Here is an 8,265-nt window from a genome sequence, read left to right on the forward strand (position 1 = left end):
GGGGGGGGGGGGGGGGTAAGTGTGTGAGGGAAAAAAATATGGTTGAGAATTTTCGGTTGAGAGAATTTTTCCGGTTGACAATTTTCCGGTTGAGAATTTTCGGTTGACTGGGAATATTTGATAGTGATTTTTTTTATGGTGGAGAATTTTCATCTGGTTGAGAATTTTCAGTTGGTTGAGAATTTTCATGTTGAGAATTTTTGGCTGGCTGATAATTTTGGCAATTGAGAGTTTTCTGGTTGAGAAATTTCCAGTTGCGGAGAATTTTTGGTGGAGAATTTTCGGTCAGTTGAGAATTTTCATGTATAGAATTTTTGGCGGTTGAGAATTTTCTGGCTGAGAATCTTCTGTGGAGAATTTTCCGGTGGACAATTTTTCGGTTGACTGAGAATTTTCCGGTCGAGAGAATTTTCGGGTTGAGAATTTTTTCGGTTGAGTGTGTGAGGGTAAAAAAACGTAGGTAGGAGAATTTTCTGTGTTTCAATAAAGATATTTTTTAGTTTGGTTGAGTGTGTGTGTGACGAGTCGTAATCTAAGTCAGTGTTGTGGGGTTCTGGCGGTGAAGAATTTGGTGGTCATGTCTCCTTCTCTCATCCTACCTGTCAACCAAATTTCTCCTCCTCTCTCTCTCTCTCTTTCCTTCTCCTTCCTCCTCATCTGTCTTTCCCTCTTTCCTTTTGTGTCAACCAACTTTCTCCTCCTCTCTCCTTCTCCCTCTCCTCCTTTTCTCTTCTCTTCTCCTCCTCTTCCTGTCAACCAACTTTCTCCTCCTCTCTCCTTCTCCCTCTCCTCCTTTTCTCTTCTCTTCTCCTCCTCTTCCTGTCAACCAACTTTCTTTTCCTCCCTTCTCTCCTTCCTTCCTCTCTCTCCTTTCTCTCTCTGTCTCCTTCCTTTGACCTTCATTGCTAGTTCCTCCTTTTCTTCTTCTTCTTCTTCTTCCTCTTCTTCTTCTTTTTCATCTGGTTCTCTTTTTATTGATTCTCTCTCTCTCTCTCTCTCTCTCTCTCTCTCTCTCTCTCTCCTCTCTCTCCTTCCTCTTCCTTCCTCCTTCTTCTTCCTTCTCCTTTCTCTTTCTCTTTCCCTTCCCTCCCTTCCCTTCATATCTCTCCCTTCCCTTCCTTCTCTCCCTCCCTCCTTTTGTCTCTCCCTGTCTAAATTTTTCCTCCATTATCCTCCTCCTCTCTCCTCTGTCTTTATTTTTCTTTTCCTCTTTGTCCTCTCCTATTCTTCTTAACAAGTCTCCCTTCCTCCTCCTCCTCCCACCAGTAAAGTCAACAATAAACTACTTACCATGGTACTAAAAAATCATTCTCTCTCTCTCTCTCTCTCTCTCTCTCTCTCTCTCTCTCTCTCTCTCTCTCTCTCTCTCTCTCTCTCTCTCTCTCTCTCTCTCTCTCTCTCTCTCTCTCTCTCTCTCTCTTCAGAAATAACAACAGACATTCGTGGCCCCTTTAAATTCCCTCCCTTTCCTCCTTTTTTCCTCCCTTTCCTCCATAATCCTTCCTTTTGTCTTCCTCCTCCTCCTCCTCTTCATCCCTCTCTCTCCATTCACGACCCTTCGCAAAATCCTCACGGTCTTAACAGTACTAAAGGTTAAGTTTGGTTGGGAATTTGGTTGAGGGGTTGCCTGGCACTTCCTCTGGGCTGCCTGGTTGCTTGGTTGTTTGGTTAAGGGTTCATTCTTTGCCTGGGAACATGAAGAAGCAGTGGAAAGGAAGGGAAGGGAGGAATCAGCAACCCAATTTGGTGGTCTATATAATTTGGGTGTCAGAAATCTTGTATATCAGAACTGCATTGAAATAGAGAAAGGAAAGGAGAGGGAGGGAGGAGGGAAAAGGGGGGTGAGGGAGGGAGAGGAGAGAGAAAGTAGAGGGAGGGAAGGGAGGGAAAGGGGAGAGAAAGGGAGGGAAGGGAGAGGAAGAGGAAGGAAAAATCTAAACCAGTCTGGCTTTCTCTATAATTTTTTCCTCCTCCTCCTCCTTTCTCTTTCTCCTCCTCTCTTTGTCTCCTCCATCCCTAGTTCCTCCTCCTCCTCTCCTCCCCTTCTTCCTTCTTCCCTTCTCTTCCTCTAATATGAGAGAGAGAAAGTGTGGAAGGGAAGGGAAGGGAAGGAAAAAGCTCTAACCCAATTTGACATGATTTACATAAGGTAGGTCATACCTCATACGAAAGAAGAGTTTTAACAGGTGGGGTCAACTTTGATTTTGGTAGCTACATTTCCGTTCGTTCGTTCGTTCGTTGCCCTTTCTACTAATACTGTCATTTTCTTCCTCTCCTCCATCCATTCCGTTCTGCCCATCTGTCTGTCTGTCTGTCTGTCTCTTCTCTTAGTATATCCAAAACTCCGTCACTTTGTCTGTTCATGTGGAATAAACGTTGACAAGAGTACCAATAGTGTTTCTCTCTTTGCCTCGCTCCACAGGTGTTATAGAGGTGCGATGCTGCCTCTAGGACATAGGGACAAAGTGAGCGTGTGTGTCCAGAGGTGTTGCAGAGGGGTGTGATGGCGGCCTCTACACAGGGACAAAGTGAGCCTATGTATGTTCATGGTAAGCCTCTAGGTCCTTGGTAAGTGTCTGGTTGTACAGTTCAATCACCAATACAAACTGCTCTATTACTAACAAACATGGGTGGATGAAACTGTAGATGTAGAATGTCACTGTTAGTAGGTAGTCAGTCCCATGTGGTTCAGGGTAAGCCTCTAAGTCCTTGGTAAGTGTGTGTCAGTACTGGATTACTAACAAACCCGGGTGGACAGAACTTTGAATGTACGTAGAATGTGGTGATTGTAGCTCGTCCATCTAAGCTAACATTCATGAAGTCTTGGATAGAGGTTAAGAGTAAGGTGAAGCATCTCATCTCACACACTGCAGCATCCACCCATCCACCCTCGTTTCATCCAGCATCCACACCCATACCCACCCTCATTCACCCTCATCTCACACAACATCAGACATCCACCCTCATTTCATCCATACCCACCCTCATCTCTCACACAGCATCCACACTCATCCACCCTCGTTTCATCCAGCATCCACACCCATACCCACCCTCATCTCACACAGCATCCACACTCATCCACCCTCGTTTCATCCAACATCCACACCCATACCCACCCTCATCTCTCACACAGCATCCACACTCATCCACCCTCATCTCAGCGCAGTAACAGTTCAAAGTGACAGGTGCCAGATGTAACACAGCTGCCATCCTGACGCAATGCACAGATCGGGCTTTCCTCACCCTGCATAATACGATGGCTTGAGAGGAGATACCAAGTGTTTAATTAAAAGCATATAAGTGTGAGATGAAGTGCTGCTGGATGCTGAGAAGAGACAGCATGCCCATATGAAGCATCGACGCACCTTTTTATCTCATTGCAGTCTCCGCTTCTTATTTCATGTGTTGTGGTGACGCGTAATGTGGACTTTTATTTATTATTTCTTATTCAGTTCCTTGTATTGCTATTGAAAGGGACTAGTTTTCGACCATAAGGAGGGTAGCAGGGACCCCAGGGAGACCTACTGCGCATGCGTGGACCAGCCAGGCAGCAACACGGAGAGGGAGGGAGGCCGTGACGAGGGAGGCGCACACGTTGACCGGCTGCGTTATCGTCTTTGATCGTCTCCGTGGTCGCCGCCCGAGGTCTTTCAAGGTGCCAGTACAAAGGTAAGGTTTTCCGTTAATTGACTGGGCGGGGAAGTGTAACGATATAGCTCAGGTTTAAGGAGGTTCTTGGCGCTTGTTAATGGGGGCTTGTGTGGCTGTGTGATACCTGGGTGTGAGGGAGGGAGGCGTGTGAACATGGGAATACATAGGGAGAACAGACACCACAAGACCTAGGTTATATTTTTGAACGTGTCTGTCACCCATTACGACGATTTCGCAAGGCCATAGAAAAGATTGAGTTTTTATGAGTGATTTTACCATTTAAGATGCAGGGGTCGTGTCAAACAATCACCAGGGTCACAAAACTGTCCATGTAACCCCAGGAACTTCTACGACGAGAGGCTTTTCATGGTTCATACAGGCGAAATAGAGGTGCCGATATGTTTGAGAATGCAAGCTCAGGGGTCAATCTTAAGCATCCCAGCACACATATTTGACAAGGCTTTCGTGGGAGTTTTAGGCGTTTCCAGGGGTAGTTTTATGACCCTGGTGGCAGTCTGACCCTTCCTCTGTACCATGAACCTAAAAACACACTCACTACAACCCGATTCATCTCTTTTGTAGCCTTGGGAAAAAGTTTGAGGCGGAAGCGTCTGAATACCAACCGGACAACGTAATTATATAGTGAGGTAGTACATGCTGACGTATAAGGGGAAACATGATAACTGACAGATAGCTTGTTACATATCGGAGTACAAAACTTGTGAGGTATACATTTATACGTGTAATGGTCATGTTACTGGGAGATAGGTTGTTACATAGAGTGCGGAACTATAGAGTGAGGTACTGTTGACATGTAAGGGTGACCGTGTTAATTAAGAGATAGCTTGTTATATGGTTATTTCAATGGAATGGACCCTTATGTAGTTAATCCCTATGCATTCCCAGCGCCGTGTTTTCTATATCGGGCTCAAAATGTCCCTAAAACTGCTCATTTTTCACAAAGTGTCCCGCTCCTACTCATGCTCGCCTCCCTCCCTCCCTCCTCCCCACCTCATTAACCTAAAAATGCCCCCAAAAGTGCTTATTTTTCACAGTTTCCCTCACCTACGCATGCTCACCTCCCCCCCCCCCTCCCCACCTCATGAACCTAAAATGCCCCCAGAAGTGTTTATTTTTCACAGTTTCCCTCACCTACGCATGCTCACCTCCCTCCGCCCCCCTCCCCACCTCATTAACCTATAATGCCCCCAAAAGTGCTTATTTTTCACAGTTTCCCTCACCTACGCATGCTCCTCCCCCCCCTCCCCACCTCTTTAACCTATAATGCCCCAAAGTGCTTGTCACAGTTTCCCTCACTGCTCCCTCCCTCCTCCCCACCTCTTTAACCTATAATGCCCCCAAAAGTGCTTATTTTTCACAGTTTCCCTCACCTACGCATGCTCACCTCCCCCCCCCCCCTCCCCACCTCTTTAACCTATAATGCCCCCAAAAGTGCTTATTTGTCACAGTTTCCCTCACCTACGCATGCTCACCTCCCCCCCCCTCCCCACCTCTTTAACCTCTAATGCCCCCAAAAGTGCTTATTTGTCACAGTTTCCTCACCTACGCATGCTCACCTCCCCCCCTCCCCACCTCTTTAACCTATAATGCCCCAAAGTGCTTATTGTCACAGTTTCCCTCACCTACATGCTCACCTCCCCCCTCCCCACCTCTTTAACCTATAATGCCCCAAAAGTGCTTATTTGTCTGGTTCCCTCACCTGCATGCTCGCCTCCTCCCCCTTCCTCCCCACCTCTTGAACCTTTAATACCCCCAAAAGTGCTTATTTGTCACAGTTTCCCTCACCTACGCATGCTCGCCTCCCTCCCCCTTCCTCCCCACCTCTTTAACCTATAATGCCCCCAAGTGCTATTTGTCACAGTTTCCTTCACCTACGCATTTCGCCTCCTCCCCCTTCCTCCCCACCTCATGAACCTTTAATACCCCCAAAAGTGCTTATTTGTCACAGTTCCCTCACCTACGCATGCTCACCTCCCCCCCTCCCCACCTCTTTAACCTTTAATACCCCCAAAGTGCTTATTTGTCTGGTTCCCCACCTACGCATGCTCACCTCCCCCCCTCCCCACCTCTTTAACCTATAATGCCCCCAAAAGTGCTTATTTGTCACAGTTCCCATCCACACCTGCTCACCTCCCCCCCTCCCCACCTCTTTAACCTATAATGCCCCAAAGTGCTTGTTGTCACAGTTTCCCTCACCTACGCATGCTCGCCTCCCTCCGCCCCCGCCTCCCCACCTCTTTAACCTATAATGCCCCCAAAAGTGCTTATTTGTCACAGTTTCCTTCACCTACGCATGCTCGCCTCCTCCCCCCTCCCCACCTCATTAACCTATAATGCCCCCAAAAGTGCTTATTTTTCACAGTTTCCCTCACCTACGCATGCTCGCCTCCCTCCGCCCCCTCCACCCCACCTCATGAACCTATAATTCCCCCAAAAGGGGTTATTTGTCACAGTTTCCTTCACCTACGCATGCGCGCCTCCTCCCCCTTCCTCCCCACCTCATGAACCTTTAATACCCCCAAAAGTGCTTATTTGTCACAGTTTCCTTCACCTGCATGCTCGCCTCCTCCCCCTTCCTCCCCACCTCATGAACCTTTAATACCCCAAAGTGCTTATTTGTCACAGTTTCCTTCACCTACGCATGCTCGCCTCCCTCCGCCCCCTCCTCCCCACCTCATGAACCTATAATGCCCCCAAAAGTGCTTATTTGTCACAGTTTCCTTCACCTACGCATGCTCGCCTCCTCCCCCTTCCTCCCACCTCATGAACCTATAATGCCCCCAAAAGTGCTTATTTGTCACAGTTTCCTTCACCTACGCATGCTCGCCTCCCTCCCCCCCTTCCTCCTCCCCGCCTCATGAACCTATAATGCCCCTAGCCCCCCCTCCTCCCTATCTCATGAACCTATAATGCCCTCCCCCGTCCCCCCCCAATATCTGCCAAAACTACGGGCCTGGTTCCTGTTAATTAAGATTCCGCCTTTACTTAATTTCGTCTCTAAATTAACAATACTCGTTACATATTCATCCTGTCACTTAATTTAGCTTCATATTTCATCCCAACCAATATAGATTTCTTGATAGACAAATTGCTACGCTATAAACCCATGTAACTATTTCTCTTACGTGTAAAAAAGCCATTCAATTCCCTAGTTATTTGGTATTTCTGTATTTTTTTATTTTTTTTTGGTACTGAATCGCAACTACTCGTTCAGAAGTGTTGGTTGGTAAGTACACACACACACACACACACACACACACACACACACGTACAGTATTTGCATAGTAATATCATAGCGAGGCGGGAGCTGAAAGAGTTCATCTAATTTCTGCGTGTGTGTGTGTGTGTGTGTGTGTGTGTGTGTGTGTGTGTGTGTGTGTGTGTGTGTGTGTGTGTGTGTGTGTGTGTGTGTGTGTGTGTGTGTGTCTATAATTAAATAATTGACGTCAGAGAGAGAGAGAGAGAGAGAGAGAGAGAGAGAGAGAGAGAGAGAGACTACACCCTCGAGCTGGTTGACTTATCTTGAACTTTACGCGTTTTCTTCTTTTGCAAGATTATTTTTTCAAGCCATTTTTATAGATTAGGGAGAGAGAGAGTAAAAACATTTCTCTCCGTCACAGCTTGGAAGGAAAGGAGGGGGGATCTCTCTCTCTCTCTCTCTCTCTCTCTCTCTCACCAATGTAGCTTTATTCACACACACACACACACACACACACACACACACACACACGGCCATGCACTGACAGAAAGGAGGATAAATGATTAATTATTTTTACGTATGTGCTCGCGTGGAGGCGGCCGAGCAGGCACTGGGCAGGCAAGAGACTAGGTGACGGAGCGAGCGAATGCCATTATTAAAACAACATATTAAAATACTTAGCGATGGAACTCCACTCGTGTGCCAATGGTCCTGAAAATGCAGCTTATATATAATGTCCTCCCTCTCTACTTAGTTCGCCTTTTACATTACTACCACCACTACTTCTACTACTAATAATAATAAGTATGTGCTGGACCCTACGTGTTATGGATCGGTATGCTTTTTATTTATAGTGCAGCCGTTTGTGTTGTGTTTTTCGTCCTGTGTTGGGAGCGGGTATTGAAATTTTCGTCTTTTACATTGCAACTACTACCAATGATAATAATAGTGTGTGCTGGACCCTGTGTATTATGGATCGGTATGCTTTTTATTTATAGTGCAGCCGTTTGTGTTGTTTTTTTCGTCCTGTGTTGGAAGCGGGTGTTAAAATTCTCTCAGTAATATCATGAATAGCAACCCGCCACTCGCCCTGAATAGAAAAGTTAACAATCAAATAATATAAGTGTGTGCCCTGTGTATTATGGATCGGTATGCATTTTATTTATAATGTAGCCGTTTGTGTTGTTTTTTCGTCTCGTGTTGGAAGCGGGTATTAAAATTCTCTCAGTAATATTATGAATAGCATCCCGTCTCTCGCCCTGAATAGCAAAGTTAACAATCAGTGAGTCTCTTTGGCCGAACGGGGCTTAACTCTATTCCCAGACGCGGCTGTCGGGTTCAGTACAGCGTCAAATCTCTTCTTAAGTCGTCAATCTTCCTTACTGGAGGCTTGA

General features: G+C 46.5%; 1 long non-coding RNA gene across 1 annotated transcript in view; it reads left to right on the forward strand.

The window, feature by feature from the left end:
* The first annotated feature begins 3,505 nt into the window (after window positions 1-3,505).
* LOC127006918 (uncharacterized) overlaps window positions 3,506-8,265 on the forward strand; it is a 23,154-nt gene continuing 18,394 nt past the window's right edge. Inside the window, exon 1 of the long non-coding RNA XR_007759908.1 lies at window positions 3,506-3,669. This is a non-coding gene — a long non-coding RNA (uncharacterized LOC127006918). The remainder of the gene's footprint in view (window positions 3,670-8,265) is intronic.

This window comes from Eriocheir sinensis, chromosome 34 (assembly GCF_024679095.1).
Source record: "Eriocheir sinensis breed Jianghai 21 chromosome 34, ASM2467909v1, whole genome shotgun sequence".
Classification (NCBI taxonomy): domain Eukaryota; kingdom Metazoa; phylum Arthropoda; class Malacostraca; order Decapoda; family Varunidae; genus Eriocheir; species Eriocheir sinensis.